Below are 19,082 nucleotides of genomic sequence, written 5' to 3' on the forward strand. Positions count from 1 at the left end.
TGTTTGTTTTTCTTTTTCCAGTACGTTCTCCCTCTGCCGTTAGGCTGGCTCCTCATGTTTGATGGCTTCATCCACTGGTGTCCCTCCTGTCCTCCCCGTTCTGCTGCTGAGTGGTGGTAGTTGTTGGCAATTGTATTTTTCATTTCTAAGTTTCCGTTTGGTTCTTCTTTATATTTTTTATTTCCTTGCAGAGACTTTTTATTTGTTATTGTTTTAACCATGTTCCTAATGACTCACTGAAACATTTTTATGAAGGCTCCTTTAAATACTTGTATAATGTCTAACATCTGTCATCTCAGTGTTGGCATCTATTGATTTTCTTTTATCATTCAGTTCAAAACCTTCTGATTTTTGATACCATGAGTGATTTTCTATTAAAACCAAGACATTCAGGGTATTATATTATGAGACTGTTGATCTTCTTTAAACCTCTATGTTAAGCTACCTGTGGTACCCTCTGGCAGGTGAGGAGCAGAGCATTGCTTATTACCAAGAGGTGGGAGTTGACACCCAAATTGTTTCTTCCCCTCTTGGCCTCTGCTGGCATCCAGGTTGGCCATGCTCCTCATTACTGCTGGGCAGAGGTGGGAGTTGCGTTCCCCACTAGACCCCCACTGATCCTGGCTGAGAGAGGTAGGAAAGCCTCCCACCACTCTCCATGTGGCTCCACTGGTACCACAGCGGGCAGTGGCCTTGTGTCCTCTGGGCAGTGGTGAGAGTGCTGACTCCCTACTTGGCCTTCTTTGGCACCATCCTGGCACAGGGGTTAGGGCACCTCATTATAGCTCAGTAGTGTAGGAATCTATGCTATCATTCAGCTTCAATAATTGTGGAAGAGGGTGAGGCCACAATTAATTTTTCTGTAATTTTTGCTAAAGTAGAACAGCTATTATTTACAAGTTTTCTGAGTTGCTACATTGCTCCATTCCTGGTCCATTGGTCAGAGAAAGCCAACTTTTGTGGGGGCTTCTTTTTGTCTGTGCCCTTTGGTGTTTCCACTTGGCAACTTCTTCAGCTCCAACTCTAAGATATGCTCACCTCTGCGCTCTTTCTGGGGTCCTGAACTCCTTAGCTGGTTTGGCCTCTTGTCTCCACCTTTCGGGGTCTTCCCATATCCCCTTTATATGTAATACGGGGGTTTTAACTGTATTCAGTGGGAAGATCAGGGAGAAGTGCATCTGCTCTGTCTTCCTGGAAGTGAAGGCCCATGGTTTACTTTTAACAGAGACTCAAATAGTAGAAGTTTTCCCTTAAGCAGTAAAGCATTCACTTTGAGCAACTACAAAGAGCTGATGTAAAACTACAATTAATGAAATATTTACTCTTGAAATTAGCTAGATAAAATAATAGTGTCTGTATATTCTAATTCATAACAAAGAAACTGAATGCCTGTGTATGGAGTCAGAAGAGCCCGATTAATATTTTAAACCATGAGTGTAAATCGAAGTTTCTTATGAGGTGCCAGACCCATCAAAATGAAATTCATGTATTTTATTGCATGGAACCCATCTTTTTTTTCTTTCCTTTTTCTGTTTTTTCTCCCTCCCTCCCTCCTTCCCTCCTTCCCTCCTTCCTTCCACTGTCTCTCTCTTTCTTATTTTACATTCTCCTTCCATCCTTCCTTCTTTTCTTCTTTCACTTTTCTCTTTTTATTTTAAGACTTTGTCTTTTTTCTTTTTTTTTGTCTTATACTGTTGATTCCTTCCCTTTCTTTCTGAGTCTGCTGTTAGATTCAACTGCCCAACTGGCTGTAACTATCATTTAGAAAAACGTCATTAATTTATGGACTTTTCTGGACTAATCATGAGAACACTTTAGCCAAGGATAATTCTGTAGGCTTCCTCTGAATGGTGACTTGGAATAGTACTCCACAGTATTTTGCTTTCTGACTGTTCTACAAACCCTGTTTAGAACAGCATTTTCAAACTTTATATCCCATCTCCACAAATTGGGCCAAGTTTTCATTCTACTCCTAATTTTTACTTTAAATTTTTCTTAAATCAACTTTTTAAAACCTTATTTAAGAAGAAAATTGAGGAAAGAAGAAAAGGAGAGAGAAAGAAGGAAAGAAAGAGGAGAAAACATAATTGTGTTGGCAAAGTTTTTTCTTAAAAAAAATAGAAAGGTACCACCATCTGCCATGGTAAACAAGTTCATATCTCTTAAATTTTAGAGCAAGAAAGTTCTGTGTGATGTCCAGTCTGCCTTCCTATCCCTGATGTCCCTTTAAATTCAGTTCTGTTGGTTTTATGAAACTAACTCTCACCAATGCACTAAATACATGACCCATAGTAGAGGACAACACTTAACTTTACTCTTGTCTTGCCTTTAAAATTTGTCTCATATACCTTGTCTCCTTTAAAACCCATTGCCCTGCCACTTGATGAAAACTCAGCAGACCATGGCAGAGGCTTTGTAGGGACTCCTGAAGCTTCAGCATGTTAAGCCCTGGCCCTTTCTCTGGAACAGAGTCTCCCACTATTCACATGTGTGGCCATTGAAGTAATCCTCCCATCACTTTCATACCTGTCCAGGTAAGCAGTCAAATAACCTGTGTGTGGATAAAATGAGAGTTCCTGTGACCAGGATTCTCACCTGGCCATGGTTGACTAGCTCACTGCACACCTGTGGGCAATACATGGCTGTTGACTCTATAAAAAGAGCTCTCTGTCCAGTGCTCTGGGCACAACCTGGTGGCAGGGCTGCAAGGCTGCAGGAGAGCAGAGCAGAGGCTGGAGTGGTGGCAGCGCCAAAGACAGAGGCCTGGAGGATGGCTGTGTGGGACAACTGTGCAGAGAGGCCCAGAGGGTGGCTGTGCAGACAGAGGGGGCCAGAGGACAGCTGTGCAGACAGAGGGGCCCAGAGGCAGAGACCAGCTTGTTGCATGCAGACTCGCTCTGAGTGAATGGAATTTTAGTGACTGACCTGCCACCTGGATATAAAGTTGGGTATAACCCTTTCACCCCAATAACGTTTTACTGTCAATTTCTTTGGTCACATTGAATCCATAGCGAACTTGCCTGGGGCTGAAACTCATTGGCAAGACAATTGGTGTAGTCGGCAGCATTCACTGTTGACCAAGGAAAAAGACAGGCTGCCCTTATGGGAGGGGTGCTTCAGCAGGCTGCCCCTGTGAATGGGGAGACAGTGGAGTGTCCCCCAATGGGTACATGGTCTGAGGTGGCTTGCCTCCTAGAGAACTGGGCCCCATCCCAGGACTGGAGGCAAGTGGAGGTGACACCTGAGGCAGTAGTGGTGGCCCTTGGTGTAATAAGTAGATCCTTTGAGAAGCAGAGTGCCTGTGAGGCAGTGGGGACTGTGGGTTGGCTGCTTCTCACAGTCTTAAAAAAGGTCTACAGAGGAGACCCAAGAAATGGTGGCACGAGAATGTGAGCTGCAAACCTCTGTGGATGCCCTGAGGAAGGAGATGGCATTGATGCAGGAGGAGGCAGCACGAGAGCGCCGGGAACAAGGTGCCATTGGAGACGAGATGGCAGCGCTGCCAGGTGTTCTGAAGGAGGAAGAGGCCATCAAGGAAAAGGACGAATTCCTGAGGGAAGCACAGGGGAAGGTGGCAGGAGAACGTCAGCTGTGAAGCATTGAACTGAAGGTAAGAGACCTTCTGAAGACTGAGCTGGCATTGTTGCAAGGCACTGTAGCAGAGGAGGCACTTGGGGGAGAGGAGAGAAAGGTACCTTCAGCCCCAGAAATGGAGGAGCTGGGGAAGGATGAAGGGGTGGTGCCAGAGGCACTGGCCCCTCCTGTATTGAAAGCATGCCCAGTGGTTGTAAAGAAAATAAAGACCCAGCAGCTGAAAGTTCCCCAAAGAGAAGAGCAGCCCTCTCCCCAGGTCGTGGAGCACTCTATGGTCTGCCCCTATACTCAGGCTGAGGCAGTGGCTGTGGGACTTAGGGGTGGATGGAATTGTTCTGTCGAGATCAGAGATGGGAAAGCTGTCCTCCCTGACAGTGCAGTCCACCTTGAGGCAGCGATTACAAAATGCAAGGTGACACGTGCAGTAGCTGAAGCAATCAGAACCTGGAAAGAAATAAGACCTGTTACTCACAGGAGGAATTTGAGGGGCTCTGTGAGGGTCACGAGGACCCAGATGTGGGTTGATTTGATACGGGCAGGAGTAGATGGAAGGAAATTAGACAGGAAGTCAAACAGGATCTTTCTGGAGCCATGGCAACAACTGAAACCAGAGCAGCAGTTCCAGCCATTAAGACCAAAGAGGCAGAGGTCAGAGACAGAGCCATGAGTCCAGCCTGTGTGTTTACAAAACTATTTGCTGGAGAGGCTGGAGAACAGTGTTCGAGCTTCCTTGCACAGGGACCATTGCAGACGACTAAGGGCACACAGATTGAGAGGACAGAATCCTGGAGGGGTGGAGTGTGGATAAAATGAGAGTTCCTGTGGCCAGGATTCTCACCTGGCTGTGGTTGACTAGCTCATTGCACACCTGTGGGCAATACATGGCTGTTGACTCTATAAAAAGAGCTCTGCCCAGTGCTCTGGGCACGACTCAGTGGCAGGGCTGTAAGGCTGCAGGAGAGCAGAGTAGAGGCTGGAGTGGTGGCAGCACTGAGGACAGAGGCCCAGAGGATGGCTGTTCAGGATGACTGTGCAGAGAGGCCCGGAGGACGACCGTGAGGGACAACTGTGAGGACTGAGGGGCCCAGAGGACAGCTGTGAGGACAGAGGGGCCCAGAGGATGGCTGTGCAGACAGAAGGGCCCAGAGGCAGAGACCAGCTTGCTGCATGCAGACTCGCTCTGAGTGAATGGGATTTTAGTGACTGACCTGCCACCTGGAAATAAGTTGGGTATATAACCTTTTCACCCCAATAACATTTTGCTATCAATTTTTTTGGTCACACTGAATCTATAGCAAACTTAGCCAGGGCTGAAACCCATGTATTGGCAAGACACTGTGTAAGACAGTTCACAAAATAAGGAAATACAAGTGATTGAAATGAATAAAAATTATTTGCCCAGCCTCACTCAACTGAGATTCAATATCTCACCAATCAAATTATCAAAGATTAAAAGTTTGACAGTGCCCATGTGGGAGAGTATGAAGAAATGGGCACTGTCCTGTATTGTTGGGTGGAGTGTAATTGGTGCAATCCCAATGGAAAGCAATTTGGAAGTATCATTAAAATTGCAACTGTACATATGCTTTGTCCAGCAATTTTTCTCCTGTAGGTGTATTCTCACATAAATGATGTATTTAGATTATTCATTGTAGCATTACTTGTGATAGTTTGGAATGTTCAAGAATAAGGGACTGGTTAAATAAACTGTGGGGCATTTAGCCAGAGGGCTGTAATGCAGCTACAGAAGAGAATTAAATATTCTTTTCTGATCTGGAGGATCTTGAAGATATTCTTACATGGGAAAACAAAGCAAGGGGAGACTTCAGTTGGGTACAGGAACAGTTCTTATGTCATGTTCCCATGCAAGCAAATTCCTAGATGGGCAGTCATTTCAAAGTGAGATTCATTAGCAGATACTATGCTCCAGCTGAACATAGCAATCAGGAAATTGTAAGACAAGCAAAAAACCTTAAAAATATTTGCTGCCCCCATGTAGGACTTTATAATCTGTAATCACTAAAGAAATTTCATCTTTCACTTAGTGAATCTAGGGAAGGAAATGATAGGCATATGAATATACATACACATATAGTATATACTATATTTAATATATATAATGACCTAGACATTGAATAAGTATTTGAGTATTTTGCACCTTTATAACAGTAAATATAATTGTGTCCTAAGAGTTAACTCAACCACTGATTGTTTGATGGTAGAATTGTTATAAACTACTTGAAAAATTATATGCAACAAACAGCTATGGAAACATAGCAAACAAGCAGAAAGTATTTTTTGCCAGATAGTGTGCGCTGGAGAGAGGGGGCGAGGTCCTTTTTTACTATAAGGGGCATTTGCTTGCAAATGTCGAAAACTCACTGGTTGAGATTTAAGCAGTGAGCAAACTTATTTAAACTTTTTAAAAAATGTATTTAAAATGTAGTTAATTTTTCAATTTACTCAGTCGTATGCAGTACTTGCAAGGCTTTGAAATTAGACATGCAGAGAGATTTCTTTCCAAGTCATTTTAGCTCCCTTCACAGGCCTTTGGGCAAGCTGACTCTTGCATAACCCGAAGTCCCTTCAGTTGAGGATATTTGATTGCCTGACACAGATGGGCACTGATAATCTCAGAAACTGTTACTGATCACAGATGTGGCTCCCTGGAGGCTTTAAGACCCTTCGGCCAGTTGTAGCCATGAGGGTGCTTTGATAAACGCTTTGCCATGTGGTTGGAGACAACAAGAGGGCAGCCCCTGAAAATGTCCGGGCCTTGAATCCAGAAGGGAGAGGGGGTCTGGGAGCCATGTGTATCCAGTTGAGAATAGGAATAAGCACAAAACAATATTAACTTTAGAAATGAGATGAAAGCCCATGTGTGCTAGCTTTCACACAGAAGGGGAGACCCAGTGAACCCCACACCCCCTTCAGCACTGCTTTTAGATGGAAATCATTTTGTTGAATACTGACACAAAAGAGAGATACAAATGCAGCAAAGAGCCTTAGTGAAGAACAATTACATGCAAGTAGGTTACATGAAAATATAGTCTCAAGTGTATGATATCTTGTGAATATTAATTAAGGAAATTACTCTCAGAGCAGCTAGTGTTTAAAACAAGATCTAATCTCTGCTGAGTGGGCCCGCCATCCTCTCTCTCAGTGTTTAACTTCAAAGGGCTTTGGAGTTAGGGCAAATGAGATTATTATTATTTCAATCTAGAGAGGAAACATATTCTAACCAATTTGAAACTAAATTCTAGAATTACATGTAGCAGCTAATACAAAGAAGAAAAACATACTTCACATTCATGAATGTCTGTGTGCTAAAATGTTTCTTAGCCTTTTTCATATGATCTACTCCATCCCCCTACAAAATTTGCACATTTCAAATATAGAACTGGAGTGGGATATGGGCCAGTTGAACACATAATTTTATTCCACAGCTCTTTTCTTTTGACTTGGAGCCATTGGAAATAATATTACTATTAACAGTAGCTAACACACATCTGTGTGTCAGGTACTAAGTGTTCTCCTTACATCAGCTCATTTAATCTTTAAGAAAGCCCTATGAGGTTTTGCATGCAAACAGAAATGGAGAGGTATTCGTTTGCCATAGCAAAATACCACAGGCTTAAACATTTTCTCACAGAAATTTATTTTCTCACAGTTCTGAAGGCTAAAAGATCAAGATCACAAACAAGGTCAAAGTGTGAGGATGGTTGGCTTCCCCTGAAGCCTCTCTCACCTTGCAGATGGCCGCCTTCTCTCTGTGCCCTCATGTGTCTTTCCTCCATGCTGGCACATCCCTGGTGTCACTTTGTGTGCCCAAATTTCCTTCCCTAACAAGGACACTAGTCAGGTTGAATTAGAGCCTACCCTATCAGGTTCATTTGAACTTAGTCACTTCTTTACAGGCCCTTTCTCCAAAGAGAGTCACATTCTTATCTGTGGGGGATAAGAATGCGTCAACACATGAATTTTTTTAAAGGGGGAACACAGTTCAACTCATTGCAGTAAAGCAACCATCCCATGCTCTCACAACAGGTCAGATTTGGAGCTGGGATTTGAGTCCTAGCACTAGAGACAGATGCTTAATAACCATCATGCTATACCCATAGTTATTTTTGGTGTGAAAAAGGAAATATATACGTATTTCAATCAGAATAATGTTCTGATGACCTGTGTAATCTGGGTAGGAAGATAAAGGCAAGACATTGAAAAACAAACAAACATCTTATTAGACAGGACCAGTAAAACTGAATCATATTCAGATTATTAAGGATATTCATATGAATTTGGCCGATGCATACTTTTTTAAAAGTTTGGGGGAAGATAAGTAATTACCTAATAATAGGATTGTAGCTGTTGGTGAACTCAGTGCTGCTGCCATTCAGCTCTCTTACACTATAAACAGATACTGGGTATGATGGATATTAAAGTGCCCAGATGCTGAATGGATACAGTTACAATGGGATGAGAGATGCAGATGATGAACAGAGACAGAATGACTACAGATGTGGGCTGGAAATGGAAAAAGACAAACATATCCATGTGAGTTCCCCAAGAGTTTTTCTTTAGGCTGCAGTGGTACCACAGCAAATACTGGAGTTCAGTGCAAGTGTGTTCTGCCCTTTTGGGATCAACTTGAGATTTAAAACAGTTGGATTGCACCAGACAGAGCCAGTCTCTTCCCCTGCCATTTGCCCTGCACACTAGCCCAGCAAGCCTACTCCTGGTTTTCCAAATGTACTGGGCAGGGTCCCACCTACACACCTTTAGTAATGCTTTCCCTCTGCTATGAATGTCCTTAATCACTCCCCATCCATCTCTCCAGTAGGTAAACCCCTTCTCATGATTTCTGAGGCCCTCCTGCCATGGAAACTAAGGTTCCTTCCCTTACTGTCCCAGTGATCTTTATTATTTTGCTCTATTCCATCACTTTTTATGTGCTTCTGTGTCTCTCTCCTTCACTTAATGAAGTATTTGAAAACAGGAGCCTTGTCTTTTGCATTTTTATACCTGCTGCCTGCTGACACAGTGCCAGGCACATTGTAGGTACTCGGCAATGATTGCAGAATGTTCATCCCAGAGAAATCTAAGGCTCAAAGATATGTTTTCTTAAAAATAACAATAAACCACTTAAAAAATAATAAAAATGTTGTCAATGTTTACAATTTCAGCGATTTCATAGAAGATAAATGGAGTATTGGCTTCTCTTTAAAAATCAATATATCTACCAACACTAGGTTTGAATTCCCCAAAAAACAATGAGTTGAAATTGAGTAGTGACTGTTCCCTTTGGGCAAGATGTTCAATTTGCAGTTTGCCCCAGTCTCCACCTACCCCTTCCTTAGTATTTTTGCTTTACATCCTGTCCTCTTCCCTCATTTATGAAACCCACTTCACCTGCCTTAGGTGTTTTTCACCTCCTGGTCCCATCAGACCAGGTCTTCAGACCCTCCTCTACTTTTGATTGCCATGCCCGGCATGCGTGTGCTACAGGGGTTTTCTGTCATCGATTTCTGCCATCCCACATCACACTCCCCCTGTCTCCTCTGAAAAGACTAGAGAATTGGGAGAAGGATGCTTCTTTTATGGAATGGCAGCTGAAGGAAAGATCCATCTTCTTCTGGTGTATCAGGTGTTGGCACTGGTGAAAGGCAGGATTACTGGCTGGGGTGCGCAAACAAGTCAGCTGGGAATGGCAGTCCCTGTATTTCAGCCAGCAAACATCTTTTCAAAGCCTACTTTGCATAAGACAGTTTTGCTGACCACATTCAAGTCGCAAGGGAATAGTTACCTGGGAACTTCCTTTCTGCAACAGTAGCACCCTGTTTAAAGGAACTAGGAACGGAATATGATCGTCTCATGTATATGCTGCCATGAGGTTTCAGACAACTGTACTGGCATGAGCTTTCAACACTGAAAAAATAAATGAAAGCTCTGTGGAAATAATGGGAGCACTGTGTCCTGGAACCCAAAGAATAATAATCCCAGGCCGTCAGTCATCCAGACCGAAAACGGTTTCTCCCTCTCTCTTTGGTGTGCCTGGGATGATGTGACACAGACCCTTAGCCCAGGAGTGATATGAGCCCTGGTCAGGGACACAGAAGAGGCTGCCCCATCACTGCTGAAATGCCGAGAAAGACAGGGGGCTCTTCCTTTGTAAAGAGTGAGGGTCACTTCCTGTTTGGAAAGACAGGTTGTGCTTCATGAGCCCCAAATATCTGGACTCAAGGGGACCGTCAAACCCAGATTTGGAGGATCATAGAACAGGAATGTGAAACACATATGGATAATTTACATATTCAGAAGCCCACTAAGTCTTCTCCATGCATGGCCTCCCAGGCACCTGAAACAATAGACTATCCTTACACCCATTTTGCAGATGGCAGTGCTGCACCTAAGCAAGCCCACTAAGCTCATGAGCAGCGGGTTACAATTTGAACCCAGTTTTTTCTTTCTAGCCCCAAAGCCATGTCCCTAGTTATCACTCTGTGTTACATCCCCATTCATTCACTTCACAAATACTTACTGAGCGCCTACAATGAGCCAGGCACTGTTCTAGGTGTTTGGGATACAGCAGTGAACAAATCAGATAAGAACCCCTGCTCTCAGAAAACTTTTATTTGACCCGGCATTTATTGCTATTTAAGTCTACATTCTGCAGTTGTGAAGACTGTTTCCAGGAAGGCCTTTCTGCTCAATATCCAGGGAAAATATGTAAATCTGGGGAGAGGTATGAGCGTAGTTGCTACACATGCATTTTTAAAGTCAAGTCAAGGGGCTAAAAAAGTTCCTGCTGAACTTGAACATGAGGTTGGGGTATGTTCTATCAACTTTTTCTGGAGGCAAAAAAATCCCCCAATTTTAATTCCCGTCTGAACTCAGCCACATGTTGAGATAAGGAGGGTGGGGTTATAAATCAACTCAGCTCCCTTGGGAGAAAAATTATAGTAATAAGCTTTTTAAAAACGATGATAATAGTAAGCTATATGATTTCAAAGTGACTCACCATCAGTCCGCCCTTCTTTTTGACAACTGAAATTGATTTTGAAAGGAAAGGCTGTAGAGATTTTCATAGAATACAATCCAGACGTTCTAAATCTAAACCCTCTCACTGAAGAGACTGCAGGTCTGGAGAGCCTGGGCTCTGTTGATAATGCCCTACACTGTGCCCGACACACTATACCCAGCACCACATGTCCCTCCCATGCCTGAGAGCTCATAGATGGAGGAAATAAAGATGGAATGATATTAAGACTGAAATCAATACAGCTTTCTTTTACATTTCCCAATAGTCTCAATAACTTCAAAGAGGCAGATATGAATATAATTAATGAGCAGAACAAACACCAAGTGGAAAATAAATCTGGACCTTGTTTTATGAGTTCTGCCAGAATGATGGATTTAGAATTACAGACATGTTTTGTTGGCAAATCTGACTGCTCACTCATTTCCAAATGGTAGGGCATTTTAGAGCAGTTGAAGTTCCATCAGCCTGGGTGCCCCTTAGGAAAAATACTTGCTGGAACTACTTGGTACCCAACTAAACAGAGCCCTTGTACTTTGATGCATTCAGCTGCATTAAAATTTATGTTTGAATCAGTATTAGGACAAATCCTCCAACCAGCTCTCCATTTGACTGCTTCTGTGAGCTAATCCTGTTTTAAAATCTGTATATTCTTAGGAAATAGACCAAACTGAGTAACAACAATGCTCAGAGGAAATTCACACTTTTATTTGGAAAAGAAATAAGAGCTATCACTAGGGAATGAACACAAAGCCACGCACACAAAAAACACCCCAAAAATAAATGCTGTGGTCATTCTAACTCTGTCTTTAATTGTGTGGCCTCCTTATAGAAATTCCTCAGAAGTTCTGATCTTCAGTTTCCTCCTCAATAACAGTAGTAGTGATAATAATAATACAAGTGTATTAACTGGGTGTGCACTATATATTAGACCTACACTGTTCTAAAAGTTTCTTAGACTTACCTCTTTCAGCCCTCACACCATCCCTATAAGATAGTTCTGTCACATCCCCTTTTTAAAGATGAGGAAATTAAGGCTGAGAGGGTTGCAATGACTAGCCCATTCTTTCAAGAACATGAAAGCTGACATTTTGAGTGAGGCATTCTGACTCCAGAGCCACCATTCTTAACCACTAGTTGTGTAGGGCTGGCAGTAAAGAAGGTCTCAGGCATGAGTTCATTGACACACCTGAAGGTGGTTTATTCTGTTTCAGCTTCTTGGTCTCTAAAATGATGATAATAATATTTGCCCACCTGACATCCTGAAATTACTCTATTTGGCATGTAAAAGTCAAAAGAAGAGTAAATGAAAAAGGTCCTTCTAATTTCATCTAGCCTACCTACAACATTGTGTGTTACAAAGACCTAGGTACACTAGTTCCTCTGCACCTATACTCTCTAGCTCCTTGTGGCCAATTTAAATAACTCTTCAGGTTTAGTGCGACAGGTCTACATGGTAAAGAGTTCTGAAAGTTCTTCATGAATATAAACTGTGTGAAATCAAACCAAAGCATTCAGGCTTTGGAGTGACTATTAAAAAGCTAGCTTATTAACATTGACTTTCTATTCGGGGTAAAATCTACTAGTTGGTGCTCCACAATTTTGGTCTAGTGTTTGGCCCCAGTGACAACTCTATTTCTAATGTATCTGCCCTCCAAGGAATAGACACATGAATTTAGCCAGAAAATGGCCCAGCAAGCAAAGAGGTCTCTTTATAAGACTTATACAGAGAAAAAGAGAATAACAATTTGTTCTAGTGATTGCCATGGAAAATATACAAATATCTTGATAGTCTTTCGTTTAAACAGATTGTAAAAGTGAAATTGTTTGCACCCTTAACTAATAGTAGGACAAAGACATGTAAATCTTGATCCAACTGGCTGCTCTGTCTTCACGGGGCTGAGGTGAGCATGAACTCCAGGGAGGTGATGGCTCTGCCTGAGGGGAACCGACTGTACTTCCTTGATTCAGGGGCAGAGACAAGTGTGCAGAGGCCATGCTACTTCTCAGCTCTGACCAAGGAGCAGGGCCCTGGATCAAAGGAACATCTTGGATGCTCTGTGTCTGTTCCAGCAGCAGCATGACCGTGACACTTGGTTTCTCAGCCCAGCAAAATTAAAAACACTGGGCTTGGCCAGAGGAGAGAAAAATCCCAACTGCTCACATGAGCGAAGGCTTCATCTTTTTATTTGGTAAGGAAATTTAAGATCTAATCAGTAGCTTAATTGAAAGGCTCGGTGAAGAGGATCATGAAGCTCTTCTTCCTGCTGCTAATTTTCATTTCAGCCCTCTCATGGTGCATTGACGGGAGTGAAGGTGATGCCTGGGCAACAACCATTTTGAATCACAGGGTCCCCTGGAAGGAGGGTGAAGTGCTTACCCCCTGAAATCTGCAAAGCCACTGCAGGGCCAGGGGTGCTTTGTGGTGCTGCAAACGTACACAGAGGCCCCATCCCCTCAAACTTGTTTTCCTTAAGGGCCTTAAGTCTCTTATCTCTGCCCTCTTGGGGCCACACTTCCTGCCGAAGAAGGAAGGCTTGGCCTGTGATCCTCACTCGGCCACCTTTCGTGAGAGGCACATTTGTGAGACTTGGAGGTTGGGTGGAAAGGGGGCGGGGGACATGGATTAGGAGTGGAAAATTTGGGGAAGGGTCCTGAAGATTGGGAGGAGGGCAGAAAATGAAACGATAGAGCAATAAGGAGTAGTGCTCCTCAGGAACTTTAAAGGCCTTTTAAGGGAACACCACCTACTCTTTTTCCCCCTTCATTTTTACAGTGTTGAGTGCTTCTACTAAGTGTTCAATTAGAATCTGCCATAATGCTAATTGAGGTACCACTTTGGTGCACAGGATGAGCTTTCTGTTGTGGAAATTAAGACTTTAATAATGTCTCCTTTGTGCCTTCACCAGTTTAAAGCCAGAGCAAAATGTCATTACCGCGGAGGCTGTGAATGGACCAGGTGGTGGCTGCTGCCACCGCGCTCTCTGCCTGTCTGCCTCTGTTTGGCTCTGCCGGCCCCTGTCGTCTAACTATCTGTTCTTCTTTTTGCTTGATGGCTTTAGAAGTTATCAAGGTATTATTTAAATCCAAATTCAAGTTTTTTTAAGAAAAATGATAGAAAGAGTAGGTTATTTTTAGGAGCATCACATTTCAGTCCAGATGAATTGAATATAAAAGCCATGAAAAACATCCATGGTTTTCAAAAACTGTGAAGCCAAATCAACTCTAGGCCTGCCGTGATGCAGTGAGCATATTCCATCTCTTCTCTACCTCAGGATTTCCATCTGAAAAAAAATGAAATAACCACACATACTAATCTCAGAGTGGCAATTGGTGGATTTAACAGCACCCTGAAAATGAGACTCCTCTGTTTAATGAAGTTTCTCATTCAAAGGTTCATTTGGCTAATAAAACCCCCATTTTTCACTTGTGTTTGAAGCTAGTCCATTATTCTCTTGTGCGTGTTTTGAACCAGTTTTCCATGGTCGCTCCTGAGGATGGATATGAATGGCACTTATTAGGAAGGGAAGAGCTCATGAATTCAGAATTCAGATCATCCTTAATGCTGAAATGAGCTGTAATGAAGGCCTGAGATCAAAGAGCTTGAGGAGCAACAGCAGATGAATGGGCCTCAGTGCTGGGGTCTGGGTTGCTGCAGAAAAGGATTAGGAAACTTCACTTAAGTAGCCAGAAAGGTTTCCACAGGCTAGTCTGCCCTGCATTTAATTGTTCATGGGATACGTGGACGAAAGACTCTTTAACAGATATGTAAATAGTCTTCTTCAGAGAAAATGGTAGTATCAGATATTTTCTACAAGGGAGAGGAAACGCTTTAAATTAGTGGCAAGAAGAAGAGAAGCAAGGTCTTTCTTAACTCAAAAGGAGGGGCTCAGGGAGGGGACCCAAGGGACCAGCACAGACCCAGAAAGACAGAAGGAACGGCAGCCATCAACACCAGCCACCTTCCCTCTAGACGTCAGAATAAGCATAGGCCATCCTGCCAGGGAGAAGCACATCCCTCTTTCTCTAAATACTGAACGTGAGACAAAACAGACTGCTGGCATTGCAGCCAGGGTCGCTCCTTGCCATGCATTCTAGCAACAAGATTCAGGGGGAATCAAAAGCAGATGCAGTGGCAGAAGTACTCCAACATTTTCACTCGTCTTGAAAAGATGTCAAGTATTATTTGTGTTACCCCTCTGGAAAAAGTAGAGACATTTTCTTACAGGATGAATGAAAGATGAGTACAAAGAGTTAATTTGAAACCAGTCAAGTCCCGTGTTCATCTACTGCCTCAGAAATCCTTCTATTTTAACGATGAATTTATTTTCAAAGCAGCGCCGATCCTTTTGAGGGGAATTCCACCTCTCACAGCTGCACGACGTGCCCTGCAGTGTTCAGCTTTCCTGCCCACCTGCTCTTTTTAAAACGCTGTGGATTTCCCAGAGCTGAGAGTGTGCCAACCTGGCTTAGCCCGCTCAAAAGCCATACTCAGCCTGCAGCCACCTAAGTGTCCGTGAATATACCACAAACCCCTGCAAAACAGGCAAAGCGACTCTGGGGAGCAGCCACACAACCACACGGCAAAGCCACACACTCCCTCTCACCTTGCAAAGGACCCTCTTGAATTTTCTATGGTTGATCTGTTAACCTAACTTGGCTTCCCCACTGCCCTGTTCAAAAGTAATTGCATTGAAAATATTATTTGCAAAAATTTTTAAAAACATCAAACAAAATTTATGTTTCATATTCCAAGTACAACCCCTGAAGAGACTAGAGGATTCTATCTGTCTGAACTGGGACCATGTGGATGTGTTTGTTTTGAAATCACACCTAGCCAGGACTTTAAAAGCTCTCCTTAATAGCTTTCGGTTCCTTTTTTTTTTCCTCTTCTTTATTCAAATACATCTAATTTTGATGTTCTGAAGTTTAAATGTGGCTGCTACACATATGGTTATTAACAAAGAACTTCTGCATTAATGCAAAAAAGCACATATAATAGGCAGAATGCTGTCCCTTTGTGCTTTTGAGGGCATTGATAGTTGTCTTAACTAGGAGGATTGTGAGATCTGACTTTTAACAATGAAATGCACCCTGCTCCCCATTTGTAAAAAGATTTATCCTAGTTTGTCAAGTCTTCTGAGGTCCACTATTACTATATTTACTCCGAATGTTAAGGAAAACATAGTGAAGAGGACACATTGGGCCAAATTCCCTATTTTATAATTAGGATTCATTGGAAAAATGCTTGATTGGTTCTAAATTAAATTTAATGAAATACACATGGCAAAACTTTGATTCTTTTCTTTCAGTCTTAATGCCTAACTTTTCATATTTCTATAGTTCTCTCAAAGTTGACCAAGAACCTCAAAATAAGGTGATGAACAATTCATGTGTGTGCCGTGGCAGTGCTAATGACTGTGATAGTAGTAGCCTGAAAGGGGGGGACTGAACTTTATTGAGCTTCATTGAAGAAGATTTGGTATTATCATCCTACAGCACCAAACTTCATGTGTTTTCTTTCTATCGGTCTTTGCTAAGACTGTGGCTAAGCAAAGATCACTGTTTAAGCTATATTATCACATAATGTAGAGATCTATAACATGCAGCTCATGAGCATTACTTAGACAGAAATTTAAAGATTTTCAGGGATATAGCATGCTTCAGGGAAGTAAACAATTTGTCCCTATTGAATAAACAGAACTTGCATATCCCCAGGTAATTGCAAAGAACAGAATCTTCAAAATATCTCCTTTCGCTTTCAACCCCACTTTCAGCCTTAATGTCATGGTGGTCCCAATTAGTGATCATCCTGGCACACAGGCAGGCTGCCGGGGTGGCAAACTCTGCAGATGCAACTTATGACAGAGGAAATCTCCAGCAACTGGGGAAAGGGCCACGTGGCAGGAGCGTTCTCCCCACACTTTCTTTTCTCCTTTGCCATACACCATCTTGGCTAAGACTTGGGTTTAAACACAATGCAATCACCCAAACCAATTATTTAAGTTTGATTTACCTAAATATTAAAAAAGATTCTTTCCATTAGGGGAGTTTAATTGCTTCCAGCTGAAAATCTAAAGCAGAATCAAATGGGAATCTTGTAAATCCTCATTGTGCACCTATTGATTATGCCTCCTCAAATTCTGGGTCTCATAAACAAAATCCACTTGCTGGGTGTATATGTGAACAAATCCTCTGACTCCTGGTGCAATTCCTTCACTGTGCACTGCAGGCTAGTCAATAATTCTAGAAATATCAGAACAACAGTTTGGAGTTTTACCCAACCTCATATTTTAAGAACTTCAAAGTTGTGTTATGAATATTTTAAAGATCTGCTTACGGTTGTTTAACTAGACTGAATTATTCACAGTGATATCCTCAAAGCCTAGAACAGTGTATGGAGCATGGTAGATTGAAGTGGAATTGAGTTGCTTTCCAGCATCCACTTCACCTCTCCTCCATTGGGTAGCAGCTATGCAGTTTGGGATTCTCTTCCTTTCTTCCAACTATAGGGGTGCACCCTAAAGAGCCTGGACCAATCAGTATAATCTTGGCTTCCTATCCACAGTGATAGGCTTAGAGAAGGCACATGACCCTTCTCTAAGAGTCCTTCTCTATGATGTTGGTTCAATAAGAGTGAAACCCAGACTTTTGTTTGCTGATCAGGGGGAAATTCTTTCTTACTCTAGATAGAGCAGTGTCCAGGTATGAGCTTTATAGTAATACAGTCGTATTTCTACTAGGAGACTAACCACCCTAAGAATAAAGGCAGTGCCAAGAGGAGAATCAGGGCAGAGAGAAGTGTAAAGAAACAGAGCTCTGCTCAGGCCATTCTGAATCTTGAAGTAAGCCTGAGCTTTTTCAGTTATGTAGTCCAACAAATTATTTTTATTGCCTAAGTCATCTTGAGCTTCATTCATTTGCAATCAAAAGCTTCTGATTTAACAGAAACTGGTTTAATAAATAACTGTTGATTAATTGCTTCATTACATATATTGGAATTCAGTCTACATAAACATATAAATATTTTCCCCTTTGCATTCCCCCATTTAATCTGGGCTGCCATAATTAAGACAGAAAGCACAAGGGCACTTTTTCTTGCATCTGTAGTGGAAACCTCAGCAACAGACAGTAACTGTTCCTGGTCTGTCAAATAGATGCTTAAAATTTAACAGTATTAATTACCACATTTCTTTCACTGAAGTTTCTATCATCAGCAAGTTTTAGAAATGATTTGAAAGTTGTATTTGTATTTTCATCCATGATAAGAAACCATTGCCTGGTAATTTAATGGACAGAAAAAGGTGCTATCAGTTCTTGAAAGATTTCTGCATGCTTCCATAAAAATAAAACATGTGACATGTACTTACTACACAAATATGAAGTAAGGAACAGAGTTAAAATTGTTAGGGAAAAAATCTTTTAAAAAAATCTCCTGATGGTTCATCATGAGGAAGATAAGAACATCTTAACACAGTGCTGGGTTTGTTCTAGACCATCCACCCTCTCCCTTGGTCTCCCAGTGACTAATGACCCACAGCTGGCCAGGGCACAGACTGGTTCTAAGCCCTCTATAGACATCTCTATGCAAAGTTAGTTGGTCCTCCGCAGATCCTAGAATGTAAGCTCTAAGAGGACTGGAACTTGACTTGTTCCACACTGTATCCCCACACCTTGAGACCATGGTATGTGCCTGCATGCGATCAGTTCATGACACACTGTAAGCTCTCAGCCATTATTTCTTGAGTAAAAGAATGATGACAATTTATGACTTGGGTCTCATTTGCCCTTCTCTTATTCTGAGTTTCATATAAGAAGTAGGAAGAAGCAAAAGACATAATTTAGTTAATTTGGGTTTTCCCCCAAGTTGCTCTTTGATCCTTTTGATACTCATTGAGTTCCTGCATCCATCTGAATGCTCTTCAGGGCACATTACACACCCTCAAGGCATTTTTCTCAACAGAAAATAGACAGTCTGCTTATAAGGAGGGAATTTGCTGAGTGTTTAACATAAAAAGAGGATGGAAGTGACCCTTTTTTGCTGATTGTGAGGTCTTAGGGAAGTTACTTTACTTCTTTACATTTCAATTTCCTCATCTCTTAAAAGAAGAGAGTTGAACTGTCTGAGGAGCTTCCTGAGCTGTGTCTTACAGAGCCCAGGGTATTTTGTAGGCAAAGAGGCGGTGGGATAAGGCCAGGGTCCAGAGACCTCCACTCCCATTCTGCGTAAGAGAGTTCTGAAGCTGACTGCCTGGGCCCAGTTCACAGCCTTGCTCTTTACTAGCTTCATGATCTTAGCTGAGTTACTTTCCTTCTCTGTGCCTCAGTTTCCTCACCTCGAAATAGAAATGACAGTAATATTTCTTTATAGGGTGTTATGAAGATGAAATAAATCAATATATAAAACTTGGTACATGAAAGTGCTGTGTAAATTTTAGATATTGTCCTCTGT

At 42.3% G+C, this 19,082-nt stretch overlaps 1 non-coding gene across 1 annotated transcript; it reads right to left on the reverse strand.

The window, feature by feature from the left end:
- Positions 1-17,663: 17,663 nt before the first annotated feature.
- Positions 17,664-17,792, reverse strand: LOC118972732 (small nucleolar RNA SNORA31). The gene has a single exon (XR_005061813.1). It is a non-coding gene; the product is annotated as a small nucleolar RNA SNORA31 (small nucleolar RNA).
- Positions 17,793-19,082: the final 1,290 nt, after the last annotated feature.

The sequence above is a fragment of the Manis javanica genome, chromosome 5 (assembly GCF_040802235.1).
Source record: "Manis javanica isolate MJ-LG chromosome 5, MJ_LKY, whole genome shotgun sequence".
Taxonomy (NCBI): domain Eukaryota; kingdom Metazoa; phylum Chordata; class Mammalia; order Pholidota; family Manidae; genus Manis; species Manis javanica.